General features: G+C 44.4%; 1 protein-coding gene across 1 annotated transcript in view; it reads right to left on the reverse strand.

The window, feature by feature from the left end:
* Positions 1–25,129, reverse strand: part of RNF220 (ring finger protein 220) — a 383,799-nt gene that overhangs the window by 145,487 nt on the left and 213,183 nt on the right. The window lies entirely within an intron of this gene.

Here is a 25,129-nt window from a genome sequence, read left to right on the forward strand (position 1 = left end):
CTGTATCCTCCATAATTTGTTTTATCCCCTTTTAAAGCCAACCAAGTTGGTAAGCATCACTATATCTTGTGATAGCAAATTCCATAGTGTAACTACGTGCTTGTCCTGCTCTAGACTGAGTCTTGGAGCGAGGCAATAGAGTAGTCAAGTTGGCAAGCAAATGGTCAAGCACACAGGTTTCAGTTCAAACAGGTTTAAGCTAAGGCAGGAGTGATCAAAATCCGGGCAGAAATCAGAACACAGGCTGTCAGCCAGGCAACAAGGATCAGGCAGCAGCAGGAGTAGTCAAGGTAGCAAGCAAGAAGTCAGATACAATAAATCAGTCAGGTATGTTATGCAGTCCATAAGCAGGGTCACTGAGCAGTCCGAAAGGTCAGGAAACAGAGCATCAGTCACGGGGCACAATTCAGGAGGCAAGGTACATGACAGAGGCTAGATGGACCAAGCTGTTCCAACACTGGCTGGGTTTCCAGTGAAGGCTTTTAAGCCCAAAGCCAGCCAGACCCCACCCAGAGTTCAGCTAGAGCAATCAGAGCTTCCTTTCCAGAGCTTACCCCTGAAGAGTCCCTTTCTCCTGAGGAGACCTTTTCTGGAGGTGAGCACTCCTTTGCACAGGAGCCCTGCTAGCCTGTCACTTGAGGCAATGATGCTCCCAGGGATCAGGGGGTGGCTCAGCCTCTGCCTCAGAGTCAAAGTCCCTCTCTCCTGACAGGAATGGCCCTGCAACCACTTCCCCCGATGATTCAGGCACCTGTGGGTCTGGTGGCAGTCCCTGGTCTGGGGTACCTTGGGCTTCTGGGGCCTCTAGCTCCTCCTCTGAGGAGGACTGCTCCAGTTGGGGCATGACAACGCTGTATCTATTAGGTCTACTTAGACTAGCATCCTGTTTCACTCAGTGGCCGACCAGCTGCTTCCAGGAAACCCACAACCAGAGCTTGCAGACAACAGACCACTCCTTCTGTTGCTCCCCAGAAAATGGACGCCTCTGAATCTGGAACTTCCATATCATCATCATGACTAATAGCCATTGATAGATTCATCCTCCGTGAATTGGTCGAATCCCCTTTCAAAGGCACCTAATCTAGTGGCTATCATGATGTGAATTCCAAATATTAACCAGTGTGTGAAGAAATACTTCCTTTTATCTGTCCTTAATTTACTACCAATCCATTTCATTTGATAACCTTGACTTCTAGTATTGTGGGAGGGAGAAAAACTTATCTCTCTCAAATTCCTCCACAGCCTACTATGCATAATTTATACAACTCTTAGCCATCTTTTTCCTAACCTAAAAAGCAGAAATACATTATCGTTTCCTTGTAGGAAAGATGCTACAACCCCGTGATCATTAGTTGCCCTTGAGTATACCTTTTACAACTGTACAGCATCCTTTTTAAAATGGGATGACCAGAACTACACACAATGTTCTAGATGCAGTCACACTATAGATTTGTAGAAGGTCCTTACTTATATCTTCACTTTCAAATGTTTTCAGATGTAGGGCTTACAGACTTTTGATATCATGCTTACTTGTCTAATAGCCTTGGAGAATTCTCTTTAAACAAACCATGCTAACCCCCCCCCAATATCTCCATAACCAGGGGTCCATCTTACAGGACCAATGAGCCCTGGTTATAAACCTATATCTTTCTATGCAATGACAGCAGAACCTCCCATGCCATGTAAGCAATAGAAACTAAAATATTCTACACAATATCTACTGTGTTAGAGGATGAATACATAAGAACATAGGAAGAACCATGCTGGAATAGACCAAAGACCGATCCAGTCCAGCATTCTGTTCCCACACTGGTCCTGTAAGATGGACCCCTGGTTATGGAGATACTTCTACAAATCTGTGACCACATATGAAGCAGTGTGGCCAACCAGATGTCTATAGGAAACCTGCAAGCAGGACATGAGTGCAATAGCACCTTTCCGCTTACGTTGCCTAGCATCTGGTATTGAGAGGCATACTGCCTCCAATAGTGGACATAATATATAGCCATCATGACTAGTATTCACTGATAACCTTAACCTCCATGAGTTTGTCTAATCTTCCTCTACTTTTTCTGATACACTGAGTACAATAGCAGAGCAAAAAGTCTGGAAGAACATAACTAGTCTACTCTTAATCAAAACATGAGTTTCAAGCCTTTGAACTAAAATATCTAGGTTTTCCAGATGAGGAATGAAAAACTCATGAACTGTCTGCAGTCATCTTTTGAAGGGCAAGGGACATCACAAGATCTACATGCCCTAGAAATCGCCACTAGATGGAGAAAACAAAATCACAATTGTGTAGCCCAATGCTACCAACAGAGAGGGTGAGAGCACCACAGCCTCTCTGTGAGACAAAAACCTACAAGTTGTACATGTCCCTCTCTAGGATGCATGTGTCCCTCAAAAATGGGAAAGGACTGCTTTCAGATCTGCGAGAGAGTATACAAGATCCCTGATCCCTCCCCGTTTGTTCTCCATCTCTAATACCAATGGAACCCAATACTTTAAAGGGAAACACCAGCCAGCCATCGATAATATGACTACCAAATTTCTATTCTCCCCTTAGCTGAGATAATTTGCAGACCTGTGTGGAGGGTAAATAGCCTTGTGCTTGCATACACAAAGTTTATGCAAAGAAAAGTGTGAGGGAGAAGCCACCTACATTTTACATCCCAAGCTTTGCAAGTGAGACACAGCTTTGCAAGCGAGGAACCATCTTGAACCACCTAGGAAGAACAGAGCAGCACAAACCAACAGCTCCATTCCTTTCCCCAAGACTTCCTTGCAAGCAGCTGTTGTCCTTGACTTGGAGGGCAGCCTGCTAGGTTGGTGATATAATGAGATGCCTATAATTTGAAGCAGTGACGGGGCAGAGCCTTCCACTGGTTCTTGTCCATTCTTTTCCCACTGCATTCCCCTCCCTCCTCCCACCAGCTTGGTGTGACAAGGAGGAGGGGAAAGCACACATACTGAAAACACAGATATTGAACTGTCAAAACTATTTCCTACAAGAAAATAGATTCATCAGCTTGCAGCAGGCAGGGTCAACGCCACATATCCCTCTCGCGTCGGCATCCGCTCATGCCGGCGCATACCCAATGCTTCTTCGCAGCACTGGCACTTTAGCTTGTAGCTCAGGGCCCCTAAGTGACTTTGAGAAATGGATAATCGATTATAATTCCAGAGGCCTCTCTGCAGATTTATCCGGAGAATGTAGAAAAGGCAGAGCTCAAGAGAAGGTAGGTCCTTCTGGCCGGCACGTCAATTGCCCACACTCTCTCTCCGGCTTGGAAAATCACATCCTGAGCACGACTCCGTTTAATCCATCAGTACACAATCAATGCACTCTGTAATCAACTCTTGATCACTTAATTTTACACATGTTGGCTGAATCCCTTTGTTTAATCACAAGATCAGGCCACATCGCCACGCTGCCCCCTCTTGCACCACCAAACACAACCAGACGCCTTCGTTTCACCTTGACGAAGAGCTCGGTGAATTTAGAGAGCTCTGAAGCAGGGCAGGAGCAGGGGGCAGCACAATAAGGAACCAAATAAAAGATAAGGGGGGTGAACCAGCTTTGAATAACGAAAGAACATTTAAAGCAAAATGGTATTTTTTCTCAACCATTTTTGTTTTTCTTGAAGTCTACCTATTTATTTAATTTGTCCTGCTGTTCCTCCAAAGAGCTCAGAACAATGTATATTATCCCCTCAGCCATTTTATTCTCTCAGCAACCCTGTGAGGTAGCTTAAGCTGACAGTTAGAGACTGGCCCGAGGTCACCCAGTGAATTTCATGGCTGAGCAGGGATTCGCACCTGAGTCTCCCTGGTCCTAGTCTAAACTCTAGCTGCCACATCACACTGGGTTTTTATCTTCTTTCTACTGCATCCTGCAACATGTCAGCATGATCTAGCAACTGTACCTATACCTCTTAATCCTACCACAGTATGGAACATATAAATGGCTATGCGTTGTGGCTGTTCAAAACATTTTCACACACTTTATCTATGTACTACAAATATAGCCCATTGAAGTAAAATGAATACTCCAGTAAATAAACAGATTCAGACATGAAACAGTAGTAGCACACCAATGCCCCCTCTTTCTTTAACTCTTTTCCTCATTTAACATGCCACCAAATGTTATTGAAAAAGGTTATTTTCTGCTTGTTTGTTTTGTTAAACAAAAATGCAGAACTTTCTATAAACCACAGAGATGGGAAGCCAATGAAGACCTAGTGTGGGCCTGAAGATGCACTGGATCTTCCTGCCCCAGAGCCATACAAAAAGAGGGCTCTGGGGCTATGCAGTAAACTTCTTTCACAAGGATTTGGTTGCTGGAGTGACCAGGGGCATTGAAGCTGTTTAAACTACTACACCCCTTTACTTTCTCCAATATAAATGAATGGCTGCCATTTACTCTTATGAAGAAAATTAAAGCACTGTTACTTTTGTGGTAACAGCAAAATCTGCCCTCCACCCCTGATGCTAGCTGACCACTTCCCTGACAAGGATCCTGGGGAAGACACACTGGACTCCCCAGTGATCCTTGCAATGTTCATGCACTCATAGGAACATAGGAAGCTGCCTTACATTGAGTTGGAGCATAGTCCATCTGGCCCAGTATTGTCGACACTGACTCTCTAGGGCTTCAGGCAGGATTTTTTCTAGACCTACCTGGAGATGCTGGGGACTGAACCTGGGAATGTCTTCATGGAAACCATGTGCTCTACCACTGAGCCTCCTCAAGCCGCTCTCCTTCACACACATACCATAAATACTGTAAGAAAGGGCATTTTGATAGTTAACCATTATAATCAATGTGGTGACCTTATTGTACCTGTGAAAGATGTGGTACTGATAAAACAACAACCCGGTCAGGCCACATTTTTAAAGAAACCAGCATATAATTCTACAACTCCTGGCTACCTTTCTTTACAAACACTAGTGATATAAGGGTTCATCACACACGGGCAGAAATCCTCATCAATACCGGGGCCTTCTCCATCCTGTTTCATCACAGAATTAGATCGGGCTCCTTTGCACAGTTGTTTCTATCTCATTATATTCCATTCTTTACCTTTTCACAGGGTGGCTACTTTTCCACAAAAAGCCATTACACACAGTGGGGGCATTGTGAAATTTTCTCCCTGGTTCCTGCCCCTTTCCCTCGCCTTGCAGATTATTGATGATTTGGTTGTGATTGACATGGAATGCAGGTGGACAGCAACTTCCACTGAACTGCCCAAACCCCACCCCTCCAGCACTGGTTTCCTGGCCAACTGCTGGAATGCTTGCCATTCTGTGTTACGGAGTAAGCAGTTGAAGTCAGGAGCAAAAGTTGGTGCATTCCATTTAGTCACAGCATGGCAGCAAGCCGGCAGATCAGTCTACCAACAAGCCCACCACACCGACGTCACTGCCATCATCATCATGACCATGTCACCAACAACCCCAAACAAAGAAGTGTTTTCGCACTACAGGAGAAGTACATGAGCAGGCCATGGTGCTCCTGTTGCGCAGGCTGAAAAAATACTGCATTTTTTTCCATTTGGGGATAACACAGGATGGGCAGGGGGAAATGGTGGGAAAATCAATGGAGGATTACGATGTCATGCAAACTTCTGTGAATGGCCAACATGAATGTGTGAAAAACTGTACATGTAGGGATGCCCATAATCTTTCTGAGCAAAAACGCCATGAAAACATGCAAATGTTCACTTGCAATAGCCGACACAAAAATCCCAGCAGCAAGGGAGACGATGTTTTGAAAAAGGCAGATGTTTAAAGAGGATGCTGGTGGCTGCCCTATAGGAAGAGGTCTTCAAAGAGCCCCCGGTGTTACACACTTCTCAGCAGGGAAGGAGAAGCTTGCACAAGATGTAATACAAATAAATGACTGCCAGTACAAAAGATACACACTGAAAATCTGAAGGCTCACATTGGCCAGCTGTGCTTTCACTGGCACCTGAGCATAAACAAGACATAACATTAACCCGCTTAGATATTGTGAAACTAGGTACATATTTGTAAAAATGCCTAACTGGGTTTTAATTGGAATAGTCATTCTCTGAATCACCATTTCACTTCCATTCAAGGGTCTGTTAATAGAGTGCAGACAGAAAGCCATTCTTCTCCACTCTAGCCAAAGTGATGCTTCTACTTGTTGAATGGGAACAAAAAAGGATTAACAGTTGGGGCTGGTCCTGCTTTACTGAGGATATCCTTACCCTTTGGGTAATAGGGTGTTTCAGCACAAACTTTCTAGCATTTTACTTGGGGTGTGATTATGACTGTGTGCTGTGATGTTACTGAGGGGCATGTTCCAAGAAGAAGGCAGTAATACCATTTTTGTTTCTGGTATCCATGTTGTAAGAGCTCTAATGGGTGATAACACATTCTGAATTGCAGTATGCTTTCGTGGAGCGCCCCCAGTGAGCACAAAAACTGAAAGATTTGGGGACTCGCAATATGGAAAACTGCTTTGATAGCTCCTGCTTTGACTATATTTATAACCATTCTGTGTGGGAGTGCCTTTTCTTAAAAAAAAAACAAACAATTTTTTTTAAGGAGTACTTGTGCAACTCTATTATACCTACATAGTTAATTATAAGCATTCCATCATTTCAAATTTCAATACATTTCATAATTTATGTCGAATGAAATGCTTCCGCTTTTCCCCTGGTAACAGCGCAATATGAAGGAAATTCTTTGTGGGTGGGTGTTCTGTTGAAGACGTGTAGTTTCAGGGTGCTTCCAGAGGGGCAACTCCTAGTGCTACCAATCAAAGGATCATTGTGCAGCTATTCTGTCTTTGTGGAAGGAAAAATGGAAAACACTGTCTGGACCCCCCATAAAATTCTATGAATGAGGCAGGATGATTGTATAATAAAAAAACCAGTCTTGGAGTACCCTCAATAAAAGTAATAAAGAATGCAGCTCTACTTTGAAGTGAGGGCAGCAAACTGATTGTCTATTGCTATTTTGCACTACTGACATTAGAGATGGTGGGATAATATAAAGGCAAATAATGAGATGCATTGTGCAGTGTGGAAGGTACACTGTAATTCCATTTTTAAAAAGAAAGGGAAAACAACTACCTGCGTGTGCAAGAAGGCTTCTGTCTGAAAGCACCCATATGTACAGTCAGTGTTTTCACCATGGATTAATTCATCAGATAGGAGGCTACATGAACAGACTAGGGAAGACACACACTGGTCATGTTAAAAGTGGGGGAGGCTTTTATCCCACCTATTTCCACCAAAGCATGATAGACACATGCTTCACTTTCCCATTGAATCACGGGAAACTAAAATGCTTAACTCTGGCTGAACACCCTACTTGCCCATTTCCATGGGTTGGGGGCTGCAATGCACAAACACACACATGCATGCACGCACACACGCATGCACGCACACTCTCTCTTCCCCCACCCACACCTCAGTGCACAGAGATGGGGAGGTTTAAATCAAGGGAGCTGGGATCACTGGGATGGTGAAGTTTAAAGCCTCTCCCCCCGCCCCAGTTATCAGTTGAAGAAGACAGCTCTGTGCCCAAGATACCATCAAGCAATAGCAGCACGCCATGACTCCCTCTCCCAAATAGAAATCCCCAAACTGCCCTATACTGAAAGTGGGGGAGATCCCACATCTAGCCTGCTTTGCCCCCTAGGTGTTACTGACATGTCAACACAAGCAGGGCAACTCAGCCATTACCCTACAATGATTCTATTCTTTCTTTCCCCCGTTCTTTCTTTTTTAAGGGGGTGGGATGGGGAAACAGGGAGAAACAACAACGTGCCAAGCACTAATTAATATTTAATTTACTGCAAAATGTACTTAGTATTTCCAAGTAATTGGCTGGCTGCACAGCTGCGGCCACTAACGAACAGAGAGAGGACCAAAATGAGGGGAGGGGGAAGGGCAGGCAGAGGGACCAAAGGGGCATCTCTCTTATTTCTCTTTCCCTCTCTGATCGCATCACATTGCCAAGCTTTAAAGTGAATAATATGCAAACATTATACCTTTGATTTCTTTCTTTAAAAAAAAAATCTAAAAATGCCTGTGTCACCACTAACGGGTCATGTTTAGCTTATTGCACTTTGATCGCACTATTACAGCATTGACTATAACTAGAGAGAATGGGAACAGCGGGAAGGGTTTGGGGGTTGGGAAAAGCTAAGCAAGGATAAAGGGCTCTGGAAAGTGTCACTGGCAAACCAGAACAACATTGCGGCGCAGCCTCAGCGTGGAAAAAACAGGCAATAGCCATTACGATTGCTTGCATAGATTCCCGATACGTTGGACCCTCTGCATCGTTCTGTCCATTGGCTTTGTCTAGCTCTCTGATTGAGCTATTGGCTTGTTTCTCTCTGCAGGATGGGAAATATTATTTTAGTGGCTAATAAGGGAGAGATCTGTTGTTAATTGGTGGGGGGTCCAGGCAGATTCTTTGAAGTGGCACAGTCTTTTGGCAGAAATGGTAACTGAGCGTATTCCTGGGCAAAGGGCCAGCACAAAACTGAAAAACCATGTATATTTCTCTATGTCTGGAGTACAACTAGGATTTTTTGGATGCTCAGGCCTCATATAGAAAATACTTGTGACTTTTGTGGTGCATGGGACTTTGGAAAAGCACTCCTGAAACTTCTGGGGGAGTTTATGTGAAGTGTAGAGCTTGAGTATAAGTTATGAGGATTTGGTTTACATCATGAATGGTTTACATCATGAATAAGATTTATGTAAAACTGAGGCCCCATCTACATGGGGGATTTACTCCACTTCTACTGCACCTCACAGATGATCATGGCAGATGATGTTACCCCCATTCCGCATCAATCACGTTTTTTTCCTGCCCCCAAAGCTGCTTTTTTGCAAAGTTGTTTTGCACCAGATTTTCCCCTTGCAGCGGCTTCAGCGTGGTTTGGGACTCTGTGTGACCCCAGTTGGCTTTGGTGTGGGCTGGGAGGAGCAGCACTGATAGGCGGAAGGGAAAGTTGTGACATGAAAGGGTGGACACAAGGAGAGGAGTTGGCTAAACGTGTCTACTCCTAAGCAACTCATTGTCTTCAATTGCACTTTACCAAGTATGGGAGCGGAGAGAGGCGTTGGGAGAAATCCTCTGCCCGTTGGTTTAAATCTTTGCTCATCCAGAGGTGCACAGAAGTTTAATGAGTTTCAAAGGTGATTGCCCCCAAGTGACCTGTACTCCCACCAAGAAAGGGTGGACACAAGGAGATGAGTGGGCTAAACATGTCTACACAGAAGTAATTCATTGCCTTCATCTGTACTTCATTGAGCGCTGGAGCAGAGAGAGGGGCTGGGAGCAAGCCCATTAGCTGCAGCACACCTTCACAGTTGATGACCCACCCAACCCTGAATTAATGCGGTTACAGCTGCTGTTTGCCCCGTGAAAGCGGTTTTTGTCAATGTATTACACCACTTTACTGGCTCCATGCACCACAGAAGGAGTTAATTTGATTTCTTGAAAATCCACTTTTAAATAGAATCACATTGGAAAGCGTCTCCGTGTAGATGGGGCCTGGGACACAGGTACAGAAATGGCAGCAGTGGTAGTCTGAGTGAAGCCAGCATGTATTTTGTGCTAAGCTCCAAAATACAATTGATTTTCAACTTCCTCTAAAACCTGCTGACATCATTAGTTTTTAACTGAAGTGAGCTACGTTCAGTTTGTGTGTTGCCTCTCAACAAACAATAAGCAACCTAGTGGTACTAATGCAGGACTTATCCTTGAAGGCAGAAGACATCTGAAATCAGGCAGGGCTATCCTCAGTCCTAGATGCTAAAAATGTAGGAGACTACTGCTTTATAAGACCAGAAACAGTAAGTGGTACAGTGCTGCCTGATTTGTACCACTTCATACTGCAAGTAGGGGATGGGCTCACATGTTTGAAAGCTAACATATCAGGAAGAAGTGTTTTAGTGTAGCCTTCTCCTACACAGTAGCTTTCAATCTGCACAGGGGAGCATTTAAATGCATTATCCCACCACCTGCAATCATAAGCACCTTTTAGACTGTTCCACATAATATTTGTGCAGTTCTGGGTTGCCCCTTACAAGGTGTGTATAAAAGAGGCCAAAAGCCATGTTGCTTCAACTCTGTCCCTAACCTGCTTTGAACTCCCCTTTTAGGACCAATGGTGGACATGAGCTTGATGTTCACTGATGTTGTTGACCCATAACACCAACCAGAAACCTTAGCTTTATGTTCTATGGCCAGTTTGCAAAGATGTGAGGGCCTCACACATCTTTTCACATCAGCTCAAAGGGTGTAAATCTGCAAGGATTTAATTGGTCACTGTCAGAGTATTAGGGTGGAAGTTTTATATGTAAATTCCTGAGTTCCTCATGTCACTGTCTAAACTGAAGTGATCCAGACATAAAGTGAGACTGTGATTTGGCAGTTCTCCCTTTTCTGCTTCCAGATCTTACCATGCATTCCCATTCGGAGACATTGTTTCAGAACCACCTCCTGCCGCAAGATTCCATTCTCCCAAGGGGCCTTTCGTCTTTGGCTAACAAAAATAACTCCTCAAACATTGTCCCAGCAATATAGACATGAGAGAAAGTTTAATCAGCAGGAGGTGAACAGGAGGGTGTTAAGAGCTAACCATAAAAATAAAGACCACCTAAACGTTGAGGGTATCAAAGGGAGAGTAGCAAACAACAGAGTGTCCCAAGAAATCTTCAGCAGTCTTGAGGGCTTGACTACAAGGAGTTGTGCCTGTGTTGTTCAACTAAGGGAAGTTATCATCTTGACCTTGCAAAGGATATGTTATTCAAATACTGACTTGAACACAGATATGGTATTCCGATAAAGCTCACTAATAGAATCTGAATAGACACAATTACCACTTTCCCCCATTCAAAGAGGGCAAACGCTGAGGGGATTGACCTGTGGATACAGCATTAATACAAGTGTAGCTCTTTTAGGTCCAATCAACAGTCCAGCCACCTCAATATCTGTCCTGCTTACTGATGTCTACTTGATGGTACAGAGGGAGTGTATACAAGCACAATGCAGTAATTATATTGATGTATCATGTAGTTTAGTAAACCCATTTGTCAGAAGAACGTTGCCATCACATACCTGCATTAGGAGCTTAAGATGAAGACAGTGACCCAGTCTGCACATCACAACACCCCAGGTGTTTTTTTAAACACTGGGTTGTTGTGAACAAAGCAGGAATAAATGTACATTCAGGTTCCCACCACCTGATCACTCCGTCTGCAAGCATCAGGAGCTAGGGATAGTGGGTTTAAAAAGCCTGTGTGGTTGTGATATCTGAACATGCCTCTGGGTGCTTCCAGACTGAGAGGTCTTGGCACCAAAAATCAGAAGGCATTGTGCAGCTTAGAGCACAAGCCTTTAACAGATTTTTTGATGTAAGAAAAAAGGCAAAAGAGGCAGTGGGAGACCCCTGGAGGGTTACAAGTGGAAGATGACACTGTCTGGACCTCCCAACACATTCTGTGAATGAGGACGGGTGATAAAAGCCTCACCTGGAAGCACCTTGATATACCTGTAAAAGAACAGGGGCTTGTAAATACATTTCTACAAAACCGTGACAGTTGTTTTATACAGAAGAGCTGCAATGAAAAATATGTTTTCGTAGGAGTTTCATGCTGATCATGTTTGGGATAAGAGCATGTTCCTGGAAATTTCACACATATCTCGATTTACATACAGATAGGAGTAACAATTGTCAGTTAATGGTGAGTTCCACTATCTTTCTAACTCTTCCTGTCCAGCAGCTGCTAGCCTATTGTCTTGCTTACTCTAGGGCCGAAAGAGATCAGCCAACTAAGGCTGCAAAACATATGGAGCATCCACATCTCACAAATCTATATGTAAATCAGCAAGGACACTATACAGTACCCAGCTCATCTGAAAACAAGAACTAAGAACTACAAACCACATTTTGTAGACTAAATGTTTAAAGATGTAGTTTTTTGCCAACATCGTCCCAAAAATGCACAATGTAGGTCTCTAAGGATTTATTTTTGCAAGTGAGAGGAGAGGATGTTGTAATTTTCCCACCAATTTCACCCACAAAAATATGTATTTATATTCTAGCTGAAGTAAAAACAAAGCAAAACCCAGCCATTTAAAAAAGCAATAAAATGGTCAGCAGTATAGTATGGCTTGAGGCTTCCACCAAAATGATTGTTCCAATTCAAATGACAAAGCTAAGGGAACACATAAGATATGTAAAATAATAAATTAATCAGAAGAAGTTAAATAAAAGTTCACATAATAAGAAGACCTGGAGGAAACCAGTGAAATGAACACGTTTTCTTACTGCTCATCATGGATCTAGGGAACAACCTGCTGTATCGTGTAACAGTTATAGAATCATAGAATCATAGAATAGTAGGGTTGGAAGGGGCCTACAAGGCCATCGAGTCCAACCCCCTGCTCAATGCAGGAATCCAAGTCAGAGCATCCCTGACAAATGGCTGTCCAGCCTCGTCTTGAAGGCCTCCAGTGTGGGAGAGCCCACCACCTCCCCAGGTAATTGGTTCCATTGCCGTATTGCTCTGACACTCAGGAAGTTTTTCCTGATGTTCAGTCGGAATCTGGCTTCCTGTAACTTGAGCCCATTATTCCGTGTCCTGCACTCTGGGATGATCAAGAAGAGATCCTGGCCTTCTTCTCTGTGACAACCTTTCAAGTACTTGAAGAGTGCTATCATATCTCCCCTCAGTCTTCTCTTCTCAAGGCTAAACATGCCCAGTTCTTTCAGTCTCTCTTCATAGGGCTTTGTTTCCAGTCCCCTCATCATCTTTGTTGCCCTCCTTTGAACCCTCTCCAGCTTGTCTGCATCCTTCTTAAAGTGTGGTGCCCAGAACTGGACACAGTACTCCAGATGAGGCCTAACCAGTGCTGAGTAGAGGGGAACTAGTACTTCCCGGGATTTGGAAGCGATGCTTCTATGAATGCAGCCCAAAATAGCATTTGCCTTTTTTGCAGCCACATCACATTGTTGGCTCATATTCAGCTTGTGATCGACGACAATTCCAAGATCCTTCTCGCTCGTAGTGTGGTTGAGCCACGTATCCCCCATCTTGTAACTGTGCATTTGGTTTCTTTTTCCTAGGTGCAGAACTTGGCATTTGTCCCTATTAAATGCCATTCTGTTGTTTTCTGCCCAGCACTCCAGTCTATCCAGATCACTTTGAATTTTGTTTCTGTCTTCCAAAGTATTAGCTATCCCTCCCAATTTTGTGTCATCTGCAAATTTGATCAGCATTCCCTGCACCTCCTCCTCCAAGTCATTAATAAAAATATTGAAGAGCACTGGGCCCAGGACTGAGCCCTGCGGTACCCCACTCGTTACCTCTCCCCAGCTTGAGAAGGTCCCATTGATAAGCACTCTTTGAGTCCGATTCTGTAGCCAACTGTGGATCCACCGGATCGTTGTTTCATCTAGCCCACTTCGAGCTAGTTTGCTCATCAGGATATCATGGGGCACTTTGTCGAAAGCTTTGCTGAAGTCGAGGTATATGATGTCTACAGCATTCCCACAGTCTACAAGGGAGGTGACTTGATCAAAAAATGAGATCAGATTTGTCTGGCAGGACTTGTTTTTGACAAATCCATGTTGGCTTCGAGTAATCACGGCATTGTTGTCAAGGTGCTTCCAGATGGATTGCTTTATGATCTGCTCCAGAATTTTCCCAGGGATTGATGTCAGACTGACTGGTCTGTAGTTCCCAGGTTCCTCCTTTTTACCCTTTTTGAAGATAGGGACAACGTTAGCCCTCCTCCAGTCATCTGGCACTTCCCCTGTCCTCCATGATTTCTCAAAGAGAATAGACAGTGGTTCTGAGAGTTCTTCTGCCAGTTCCTTTATGACTCTAGGATGCAGTTCATCTGGCCCTGGAGATTTGAACTCATTCAAAGTAATGAGGTGTTCCTTGACCATATGCCTGTCGATCTCAAGCTGCAATCCTGCCCCTTCAGCCTGTACTTCGCCTTTGCCAGGGGGGTCATAGACCCTCTTTTGGGAGAAGACTGAGCCAAAGTAGGAATTGAGCACCTCTGCCTTTTCTTTGTCCTCTGTTATCATTTTGCCATCCTTATTTAATAGCTGAACAACCATTTCTTTCCTCTGCCTTTTACTATGCACGTAGCTGAAGAAAGCCTTTTTGTTGTTTTTAGCATCCCTCGCTAACCTCACCTCGTTCTCCGCTTTAGCCTTCCTGACGCCATCCCTGCAATTCTGTGCTACCTGCCTGTACTCTTCCTTTGTTACTTGGCCTTCTTTCCACTTCCTATATGTGTCCTTTTTTGTTTTCAGGTCATCCCTAAGCTTTTTGTGAAGCCACATTGGCTTCTTCTGTTGTCTTCCACCTTTTCTTCTTGTTGGAATTGTTTGTGATTGTGCCTTGAGAATTTCCTTTTTTAAAAGTTCCCACCCATCTTGGACTCCTTTTCTCGCTAGCATTGCTTGCCATGGGACCTTACTGATCATTGTTCTGAGTTTATGAAAATCAGCTTTCCTAAAATCCAGGGTACGCGTTTGAGTACACTCGGCTTTTGCTTCCCTTAGAACCAAGAACTCAAGTACAACATGGTCGCTTTCCCCCAGAGTTCCTGTAACTGCTACTTTATCCACTAAGTCATCTCTGTTGGTTAGTTGATAGTATAGGTTTTAAATTGTAAGCTCCTCAAAACAGGGACCTATCCTCGACTCTGTAAATTTGTAAAGGATCTTGCATATTGATGGTGGTCATGTGTTTGTGTGAAAAATGGCTGAGAATAAGGATGGCAAGCCTCAGTAAGTTAGAATACTGTGTAACCTCTCTCTAACCCCCTGCCATCTGTGAATAGTGCAACAGGAAACTATTTATTGCCATGTGTTGTTACAAATGCTCTTGAATAGATATCTTCTTGCAATGTAAACACCAGGCATGGGGCCTCCAATCCAGATCAGGATTGCACCATGCAAAACGTTAAAGCTCACTAGGGTCCAGATCCCCCCCAGCTTGTTCCTACTATTTCCTTTTAAAAAGCCAGTCACACAATTACTAATTGTGGAAATTGCATCTCATCTAGTTTGGCCCTCAGTGTGCGGCTGTAGAACAGGTTGTAAAGCAGGCAAATTCCAAGCTAGGGTTAGAAAAGGGATTGAAAATAAGAAAGCCAGTATTCTATAAATGTATAATATGGCCATATGTGGAGTACAGTTCTGGTCACCCCATCTCAACAAGGATATTGTAGAACTGGAAAAGATGCAGAAAATGACAAAAATAAACAACTAGGGGCAACATGATAAAACAGGGATAAGGAACTGTTGGCGGGGGAGGTGATCCCGAATGGACCTTCCACAAGCAAGATGATGTCAGGGTGGGGCCACACCCCATGAAGCCATCCGGCCCCTAGCCAAAGCACCAGCTGGAGCTCCTCCAGCCAGCACTTCGGTCGGGTATCAGGATCTGTTGTGTGTGGGCTTTCCCCAGCCAGGAAAAGCCCATGCGCATTGAAGATGGGTCCCCAAGCAAGGAGCACTGCTCCAGCCAGCGCCTCAGTCAGGGCAACTTCACCTGCCCCACGCCTTCCTCCATTAGGGTAGATGTAGGGCAGGTGAAACATTTAGCATGCCACTCACCCTCCCAATAGAGACAGCGAACAGCATGCTAAGGGGAATCAACAACCAAAGATAAGAGAGGGGATTCCCTGTAGTTTGCACTGCTTGCCCTTCCAACGCAGGGGGCGGAGGTTTGGGGATCTTACCTGAGGCCCTGCAGGCTGCATGGGCCAGTCTGGTGGGCCAAATGGTACCTGCAGTTCCCCATCCCTGGTGTAGGAGGAACTTAGTTTGTGCTGGAACTGGGTCTGAAAAGGAGGAAGAGGGCTGACTTTGCTGTCTGCAGAAAATCCTATGGCACTAAGGTAGGGGTGCAGAACCTCACACCCAGGGGCTAAATTCAGCCCACCAGGGGGCCCAATCTGTCTCTCTAGGGATTCCCTGGCCCCACCCCCTTTACCCCAAATTCCAATCATTTGGTGGTTTCCTGGTGTTTGTACTGTTCCCCCCTGCCCCATTCTAAAAGGTAGAAATGCCTCTCCTTTGGCTTAGTTACTGGCTTAACTACTCTTAGTTAAGAGCTTTAAGCTAAAACATGCTGGTGTTTTGGGGGGGGTTGGCCCTGCCCCTTTTGCCTTTGCCCCCACCCCCATGGAACGCGGCCCCTGAGAGCTTCTCTGAAATGGAATTCAGCCCTCAGGCTGAAAGAGGTTCTGCACCCCTGTATTAAGGGATTCCCTGAGAAATCTGATGGGGAACAGGAATCTATTGGAGTGTTAATACTGTGAACCCTCATCTTATCTTCAGCCTGCGTTACGTGTAAATAAATCGTATATCAAAGAAATGTTATAAGCCTCCCATGCTCTCCTTTCACAGAAACTGAAACTTGGGTGAGCACTGGAACACCTGAAACTTCTCACTGCTCGCAAGTGGGGTATACGCAAGTAATAATATCAATAAACCCACTACCCAGGATTGATGTCAGGGGTTGGCACCAGTGGGTAGTTGTCAAGGCCCCAGTGCATCAGGAGGGCCCACTGGTACCAACTTATGACCAGCTGCTGTTAGGGAGCAGGCGAATGAGCAACCAGAGGCAGCAGCTGCTCTTCGCTGCTGTCACTTGCTTATTTACTCTGGGTTGGAGTGAAGGCGGATAGGGAGGCACCTGAAGGCATGTTGCAGAGGGTCCCCCAAAAGCTGAAAGTGGCCCTCCGACTGACTTCTATATGAGTAATGTCTTTGTCCATTACAACTTTAGGAGTGAGGAGTGTGGGTGTGTTTCTGAATTAAATTCCACATGGACAAACATTGAATTGTATGAGTTCTCCAGCAGAACTCCCCAAAATTTAACTTAAGGAAGGGGAAGTGGAATTTGCAAATTCTGCTATCCCTATAATGCTGATTGGAAGGATCTATAGGTGGCAATGGAAGCCCTTACTGGAAAGAGCTGAATAGCACTCCTGCAGCTCACAGATCTCTCTTGGGGAAAGCCAGCTTTTCACTCAGACTTACATTTTGTTTTAAAAGCCTCTCTTGCTCTCCTTTTTGACTACACATTGTGCATTATTCTCATAGTAAAAGTGTAACAGCAGCGGAATATTACAACTCTGACCCAATGAACAATAACAGTCCCCCTCGGAGACATTACAAGGAAATGTGTCAAAACTAAAAGCCGTGTCAGCACAGAAGGAAATGCACACAGAATGAGACAGTTCAAACAACCCATCAGAATGGGCAAGGAAGGCAGGGAGAGGAGGTTAGCACAGATGCAGTAGGAATCTGTGGTTTGAACCATTTGTGTCACTTAGGGTGCTTCCAGACAGAGGGCTCCTAGCACTACCAATCAGAAGGCATTGGGCACTAACTCTGTCTTTTTTCTTAATGGATTTTCTGAGGCAAGAGAAAAGATGAAGTAGTGGGAAAACGTGGGAGGGTTATGAGTGGAAGACAATGCTGTCTGGACCCCCCGTAACATTCTGTGAATGAGTCAGGGTGATGGTGCTATAAAACCCTCATCTGGAGGCACCCTTATAAAAACCATCAGATCTATTAAGAATTTGAAATTACTTTCATATTGAATGAAATTGGCACCAATAGGAGCTTCACTCCCATACCGAATAGCTGTGTGTGCGGGGCGGGGTGGGGATATTCGGTGGCAAACCTCTATGGAAGGCTCAAATGGGCAAATTTTGCTTGAAAACAAACTAAATTTGGCCATTTTAGCCTTCCATACTAGTTCACCATGGATTTCAGCAGTGGCAGTACATGCCACTGGGGTGCATAAAGCCCACAGGCTATGTGTTGCCTACCCCTGTTCCAATGGACTTTTTCCAAGGACAATTCAAAGTGCTGGAGCTTACCCTTAAAGTCCTTCATGGCTTGGGGCAAGGATACCTAAAGGAATGCTTGCTTCCACACCACCCTGCCCATGAACTGGGATCATCACTGGAAGACCTCCTCCAGTTTCCTCCACCTCCTGCAGTGAGGCAGCTGGCAACTGCAGAGAGGGCCTTCTCGCTCGTGGCACTGAGCCTGACTTCTCTCTTCAGGGAGGCTCACCTGGTGTCCACTTTGCTATCTTTTTGGCATCAGGCAGACACATTTTTTTATTTTCCAAGACTTTTAATTGTTAAGGTGTGGTGACTGTTTTTTTTTTTTACTGCTACTAGTTTTATTTGCTGTTTGACATTTTTTAAAAGCTGGTTCATTGTTGTTTCAATGTCTTATATTGGTTTTACTGTGTAAGCCATCCTAAGAATGTTTATCTTCTCTATATATAAAAGTCAAAAATTGTGTGTGGGTTTGTGTGTTTGTGGCTGGCTGCAGGGCCGTCTGTAACGCAGGGAATAAGGGGGAGCTGCCCTGGGTGTAATCACACTGTAGGGGCCCACTGAGCCTGCCATTTGGGCCCTACAGTTGCTGCCCCTTTTACTACACATTCTCACTTGCCAGAGTGTATAACAGGAGTCACTGGGGTACATTATTACTTTGTTTATACTTTCCCTTACTAACAAGTACACCCTTTCAATCATGGTACAGGCCAGGTTTCTGATTTCAGCTATGAGTCATCCTATTGGCGATCTTTCATTCTATTGATCTCTCTCCCATTCACTCTGACTTCCTTCACCTTGGATTGGCTGGCCGCCGTTTGTTCCCTCCCCTTTACTCATGGTCTCTTTTCTGACTGTGTTAGTTTCTCTCCCCTGTTCCTGCAATATCCAGCAAGGAAGCCTCTGTTGAACATTTTAATAGTGGTATGAAATTGTGTGGATTGCATTGTGGTAGTGCTTACAGATTCAGTCTCTTGCATTTTTAGTAGTGTTTTTTATTCAACCTGCTCATTATAATCGTTGTGCTTTTTTAATCAAGTCTGGTGGATTCAACTTTTCACCTTTCTTATGGGGCCTTTCTGAGAAGTGTAAACCTAACTTAATGTGTTTCTAACAAATAGTGCCTATGACAAAATTACATCCCGGGCAATGCCGGGTATATCAGCTAGTATAGAATAAATTAACAGACAGACAGACAAACAGAACCAGACCACTGCTGAAAAACTAATCTAGAACAAAGTAGCAGCATGCACATAATTTTTCTCAAGTGCCTGTTTAAACACAGGATTTTTCTTCTTCCACCAAAGAATACATAGAGAATAATACATTTTGAAGAAAAGTTTTGCATGTGTATTTTTCCACAGGTATTCCTCTGTGGAAGAAAAACATCACAAAATCAAGTCCCGTTTTACACACACACATACACACAATGTCAACATTATGGAAGGTATGATTAGCAAGAATAAGTTCTGTCTGCCTTGAAACACGTTAGTCATTTGATGCCAAGATATTAGCTAACCTTTGTAAGTTTGTGAGAGAACAGCAGCTTACTGGATTCCTCAAACCTTGCCAATGTCAACTGTCCCTGTCCCAGAGAAAAACTGAGACTGCTTCAGCCCCCACTTGTTCCTTGTGCATTTCATTTCGGTCCTTTTACTTTCTCACTCTGGTGCTTCTTTTGCTGTCTAGTCCAGAATAGCAGGCACTATCAAAACAATCTCCTCCTCACAACCACATTTTTATGTTGCTGCCAATGAGAGAAGCTTATAAAAGGAGCGGGGGAAGCAGTCAGGGAACAGAAAAGACAATATTGAGTCTGCTCTTTGGCAAGCTCAGGGCTTGTTTCTCTTCACTGTTTGATTTCGTTTTACAGTCTGCTGGGCCCTCTCTCCACCTCCCCAGGAACACAAAAAAGCAGGATGTCAACAGCTCCCTGCCCCCGCTTTCTATTTTTTTGAATGTATTAAACCTCAATGCAGTTATTAAGAAGCACGGAGCTGGAGAAGAATTAATCTAGTCTCTAATTTGCTACAGTAATGCGGAACCCTTCATGTAATAACTCAGATTAGTGCATATCAACAAGATTCAACCATGTTACAATCAGAAGCAAATAACAGAAATTACACAGCAAAACTGATTGCTAGAGAAGACTGTTAGGAAATCCAGTTTACTACAAGAAACAAAAAAGGCAGACTTCTGTGGCTATTAGTTAGAATAGGCAGGGCATGTAACTTCATGCTAAAATACTGGAGAAACATTGTCAGAAAAGGTCATTCTGCATAACAGATTTGTTGCCCTATGCAACTTTTGGTAACTGGTGTCTATCAGTGACAGGACATTGGGCAAGATGGATCATGGTAATGGCCCAATCTGGCAAACTCCATGCCCTGTTTCGGGAAGAGAGGCAAAGTATTCTATTCCTGCATCGCCGCAAGATGTGACTGTTGTCTTGGTAAGTTTGAGGCAAGGCTAAGAGCTACAAAAGCAGGGGGGATCGTCACAACAGCGGAATGAGAAGCATGTTGGAGTATTACCCGGATTTTCACAGAATCGGCTTTGGTTCGTCAGGGACACACGAAGCAAGATAAGCTAAGTGTACCATACCTTCAAAATCTGGTTTTCAGAGGTTATACAGCACTTGAAAGGAACATCCTTCCGGGTGGGGTGGGGGTAGCATCATCAAACTGGCAGAGGCGGCTCAACCAATGAGAGAAGCTTCTTTCCTGTCCCTGTCCAGGCTCCCCCTCCCCGATTCTGGAGTTCAGCATCTGAAGGATCCCTCTGAGCGCAGCTCAGCCCCTCAATTTTGACCCATTCCAGTACTCTGCCAGAGTTGTTTCCAACCCCCTCTTCTCCCTTTCTCCTTCTCCCTGCTTGCTCCCATATACACCAGAAAGTTTGTTACTGAAGGGACTTTACGTAACAGAGAAATGACTTTACATCAGAGAAACTACAGAACATCAAAGAAACACAAGATTAAGAGAACAGAAGCAAAAGAGCATTTTAGGGCAAGTTACTGAAGTTAGCCTTTAACACTTTCACTGCGGGGAGAGTGAGATTTATTTCTTATGTCTGAGTAAACATGCACAGAAGGGGGGATATGTTAAAGATTAAAAGCCGGCTACCTATGGTGAATGAGTGTCCCCACTACTGCAGTAATGTGAGGGGACGTTGCTGCACTCCTGGGGATGTTCTCAATGGGAAAACTACTTCCATTGGGGAAACAAGAGGGAATGGGGCGTCCCACCCCTTTGACCTTGTCACTGCCAGGTCACAGAGGCACGCCCAGGATTTAATGTGGGGGGGACATGGCACACTGTGGTAAAACCGCCAGGGAGCCGCTTTCAGTAAAAAAAGTCAGAGTAAAAGGGGTTTCAGAAAATGCAGTTTTCAAGACAGAAGCAGTTGGTTGACAGTGGATTGGTGACGTGGTGACACGTCATCTGTCGTGAAGGAATTCAGACTGTTCTAACTTTGCACTAAATTGCTTGTGAAGACAGCCCCCAGGATTGGGCTGGTCTCTCTCTCTCTCTATCCGCAGCAACTGTGCAATGATAAATGTGAAACTAAAGAGGTGGGAGCAGTTGAAGAGTGACAGTGCTGAGCAGGGACTGCAATGGAGGTGTGGGGAGGAGAGGAGGTGCAGTCCGGAGAAGGGCAAGAGGAGTGGAAGGGCTGGAGTCCCACATTCTCCCTCCCCACATAGCTGTTTCAAACATCCATCACCGATGTATCCATGCCTAACAAAATGTCCAGCATGACCAAGGGATGGAGGAGCCACTGAGACTGTTCACACTTAACACTAAACCAGCACTACGTGCATGAGTTGGAATGAGACTAAGTGAAGCCTCGAACTCATACGCTCCCCTCTCCTCTTTTCCTGCGCAGCCAGAAGAAGGACTTCTCTAGCATTTAGCTTCACTGTCATGTCACCTGGACATGACAGTGAAGCTAAATGTGATTTAAAACTTCTAGTTTGAAGTTGACTTATTTGAAGTTGGCTTGTTTAGAAACTGACCATAGTTTGTTTCAGTCCATGGCTTGTGATGTCCTGCCTTTCTGCATGGCTTGCCCTGCATGTCCTAGTTCCACTACTATTATCATGTCCTCCTAGCTGGAATTTTGCCTTTTAAAAAATCATAATGTGATTTTGGCTTTGCAGTGTGATTGTACAAATGCTTATTTTTTATATATATAAAAACACCTTTTTATTTAGTGTTTTCAGTAAAGCACAATTGTGTTACTTAAAAAATAAAACTGAACCACAAAGAAGGCTACAATTAAAGGGCCAATTTCAATAAAGATCTCCCTTTCTGACGTGGTTTACAGCAACTCCTGCTTCTTTTGGCTACTGGCTCTTCAAGTCGCCATTTCCTGAGCTACTCTGGAGGCAACTAGTTCAGGAAATAGCAAATTAATTAAAGGTTCAGTAGCTCCGAGAAATAAGATATTGCTCAAACAAGATACTGCTGATTGAAAGCTATAATTGGGAAATGACTGATTAAAGGGCCAGTAGCAAGGAGAAGCAGGGGTTGCCTTACAACACATTAAGGGACCAATCCTACTGGGCTAGGTGGCCGCCTCCGTTTGCTGTTCAAAGGCTGTAATCCTAAACACACTTTCTAGAAAGTAGGTCCCATGAAATCAAGTGAGGCTTATTTTCAGTAAATGCTATTGGGGATTTGCCTATAGATGATGGGAACTATAGGATTGTTTCAGGAATAATAGTACTGTATTGTTGTGTGGAACCACAAGTTTAATTCCACTTCAAGCTGATTGCAAAAGAGCAATGCTTCAGCAGCACTAATGAGCCCTAGTATGAAAGGACTCAACACTCTACCCACTACACCACACTGGCTCTCTATTCAGAAAAGTGTGTGTGAGTGTGTGTGTGTGTGTGTGTGAGAGAGAGAGAGAGAGAGAGAGAGAGAGAGAGAAACAACTTGGATTTGAACACACCAAACTGGTCATGGTTGGATGAGATGGGACTGGGAGGAATTGTTCTAGAGAGTAGTCCTAAATCTTCCTCTTTGAAATGGTTCTTCTGTCCCTGTCCCCCACATACAGTAGGGTGCAAAACCCACCCCAGAAGAATTTAAAAGTCTTGACAAGGCAGGCACTATTGATAAAGGAATATAAACATTTCTATCATGACGGCAGCAACGGCCTCACAGGCACTAAACCAGAATAGCCCGAAGGGATTGTTGGGTTCGATCCGTCAAATGCAAAAAGCTGGTAAGTTGGGGCAGCTTCATAGACTGTATTTTATAGGAGCTCTCAGCAAACCTCCATAAAAACGTATTAGATTAGTAATTTGAGTCCCAAATGACCAATTTGAAACAATTGCTTTCTTATGATTTTTCTGAAACTGCCTGTTTCATGAGAAATTGCTGAGAGAAAAAAAATCAAATACCTTTTTCTAAGAAAGGACTGTAGTCAGCATCCTGAGCAGGTTCCTGCTCACAGTAACACTGGAGTATCACATACACAATATTTTCTGTATGAACAACCGAAAGGCATTATATGCCTTGGAATAAACGGAAGCAAAGAGTCTTAGGCAACTTGGCTATGCTAAGAACAGGAATTAGTCCTGGTAGCAGGAGGTTTAACTATGAATTTAAAAGCCTTTTAAGGCATTAAAGCCTTTTGACTTCCTTCCACAGTGGCCACTTTCAGACAATCATATCTCAGCTTAATAAAAACAAGATATGAATGAGCCTCATGACCCTACCTACAGCCCCTTTGCTCTTCTCTTTACGAGTTGGAAAACAATCCAGGAAGTCTTCGCAGTTAACTATAGTTTTCTGTTACCCCTGAACTGGAAATTATGGTTAACAGCTTCCCAACAAGTCAGAATATTAAGCAATTTTAAACAATTGTTTCATATCCTAGCTTGATTGGAAGCCATTATTCATAGTTTGCCAGTTAGGACATAATGAGAAATAATGGCTAACTGTCTGAAGACTTCCTGGCCTGTTTCTCTCTCATGCTAAGGGAGGAGCAAAGTGGTTCTGTGCAGGGCCATGAGGCTCATTCAATATCTCAGCTTACTAATGCAACCAGTATTTTTTTTTTAAAGGAATTCAATATTTGAAGGATGTCAAGAGTTAGATCTACAGTTGTGAAGTACCCACTGAGAATGCATCTCTATGAGTCCTTACTCTTTGAATTCGGTCTACCAAATCAAGTTAAAGGTAAAACTTAAAGGTTGCAATGGATGGAACAAATGAAAGGTGAGCTCTGGGGAATGTAAGAGCCCAAGTGTATCCTAACAATAATTCAATAATTAGGGTAGACTAGATGATCTTGTGGGATTAATTCTAATGGTTTTGATAGGTAGCTCCTGAGGATAAGATGGCTGAAGAAAACCTTAAAACTGGTAATGGGATAGCGTCATTGCATTAACTTTGGTTTGTGTTGAACTATCTAGCTTTCAAGTTATACAGTACTGTTCATGAGGTACAAGATGAAGGACTATCATGAAAGTTTTTGAAACTGCTCATCCAGTGGTCCACTAAAAGATATCACTTTTTTGCATTCGTTATTGTCAGGAGCACCCTAGCGGCCTCTTTCAGTCTACTCCGATAGCCAACTCAAGACACAGACAAAAGGATACTTTTCAAGGCTTTAATCCTTTTACAACTTAATGACTCTTTCAGATGCTAATCACCACCATCTAAGCAATGAACAGCAGAGTAGCCTATGCTCCGGGTTAGGCAGTTGGTCCCCGTTTGAAGGAGAATCACTTGCAGACCCTGAACTTATGGGCTAGGGAGAGTTCCTCCCTCTTTCCCTTGGGTCCACAGGACACGACCGTTGCTTGCGCGCCAAATGGGCACTACGTCTCCTTTCCGCGCCCTCCATCGCTCCCTGCGTCTAGTAAGCCCCCCTCCCGCACTCTCTCACTGCCAGGGTCGCTATCTATCTCAGGAATGCTGGCAGGAGGAATCTCTGCCAGCTGCTGTGCCTGTGAGGGATGAGCGGGCTCCTCTGTCACCGATTGCTGTTCCTCACTAGGGGTGTACGAAACCTCGCTTACCTGGCTCCAACGGGTTCCGCTGGGGGGGGGGGAGGCGCTCCGTCCCTTCCCCCAGAATCCTGGCCAGCCGGCTCCGCTCCGTGGGGATTCCACAGAGCCGCCGGCCGGCTCCGCCAGCAGCCGGACATCCGGCCGCTGGCTAGCAGGGATGCAAATGGCGGCGGCCATAGCCGTCGCCGTTTGCGTCCCTCAATTCAGCCA

Source organism: Heloderma suspectum, chromosome 4 (genome assembly GCF_057233095.1).
Source record: "Heloderma suspectum isolate Gila_16-S chromosome 4, 16-S_ref, whole genome shotgun sequence".
In the NCBI taxonomy this organism is placed as follows: domain Eukaryota; kingdom Metazoa; phylum Chordata; class Lepidosauria; order Squamata; family Helodermatidae; genus Heloderma; species Heloderma suspectum.